The following is a 1350-nucleotide window of genomic DNA, read 5'->3' as shown; positions in this document are numbered from 1 at the left end:
TCCTTTGTGATTGTGTTACCTCACTCAAGATGATGCCCTCCAGGTCCATCCATTTGGCTAGGAATTTCATAAATTCATTCTTTTTAATAGCTGAGTAAGTTTTACTACTTTTATGAGTCTGAAATATCTGTGTTTTGTGATGGTCTTAGGCAACTCCTGTGAAAGGGTTATTTGACCTGTCCCCTTCCTTCCAAAAAAGTCATCACCCAAAGGTTGAGAACGGGTCTAAACTGTTTACAAGTGGAGAATTCCAGCGGAGGACAGGCAAACAAGTGGGTTGATGTGTGTGTGTGTGTGTGCACATGCGTGCACACATGCATGTGTCTATTTCTCCCTGCTGTTGACTGTGGATGTGAAGCGAGCAGCTGTATCAAGCTCCTGCTTGCCGTGACAGCCTTGCAGACTGTACCATGGAACCGTGAGCTAAGTAAACCCCTTGTTCCCTCCGTTGCTTTCGGCAGAGGTATTTTGCCACAATAATTGCAACAAACTGGGACAAGGCAGTGGGTCCACTGCTATGATAAACCTGACCTGTCTTTTAGGCTTTTGAGCTATTTCGTGGAAGAATTTGGAATGCTGAACTGGAAAAGCCACTGAGCACTGGAAGCTGTTCTTGTGGGAGCTGAAAGATGGCAGTGCAGTCAGTGCAGGACAGAGCTTTCTCCTTGCTGCCTCCACTGGCCACTTCCACAGTGACCTGCTGTTGTTCTCTCAGAAACTGTGTCTGCTAGGCTAGTTAGGCTGCGATTGCATCCCAACTCTCCCTTGTCCACGGGCAAGGACTAAAATCCTACACCCGTTTCGTAAACCTTGACTCTGCTGCTCTGATCCTGTCCTGTACAGCTTGGTGGAGAGCCTGGAATTTTGTTGTCTGATACCATTTCTGGAGAGATACAAACAACTCTACTCACACAAAGCAGAGAACTGATGAGATACCAGAGTCATGACACTGCCAAAGGGCATCTTCATCAACCAATGCATTTATGCAGGCAGATGCTCATACGCATAAAATAAAAACAAATTATAAATTAAAAATATGAAACCTTATCCTCTATCTGCTCATATGCTTACTGGCCATCCAAATTTCATTAGTAAAATGTCTTTTTGAAAATATTTTAGGGCCTAGGGACATGGCTCTGTGATTAAAGGCACTGGCTGCTCTTCCAAAGGACCTGGGTTCAATTCCCAGCACCTACATGGCAGCTCACAACTTTCACAACTTTCTATAAGTTCAGTCCAGTGAGACGAACACATTCTCCTGGCCTCAGTGGATGACATGCAGACAGAATTCTCATTCTCTCTCTCTCTCTCTCTCTCTCTCTCTCTCTCTCTCTCTCTCTCTCTCTCTCT

This window comes from Mus caroli, chromosome 17 (genome assembly GCF_900094665.2).
Source record: "Mus caroli chromosome 17, CAROLI_EIJ_v1.1, whole genome shotgun sequence".
Taxonomy (NCBI): domain Eukaryota; kingdom Metazoa; phylum Chordata; class Mammalia; order Rodentia; family Muridae; genus Mus; species Mus caroli.
This window is presented reverse-complemented; position numbering follows the sequence as displayed.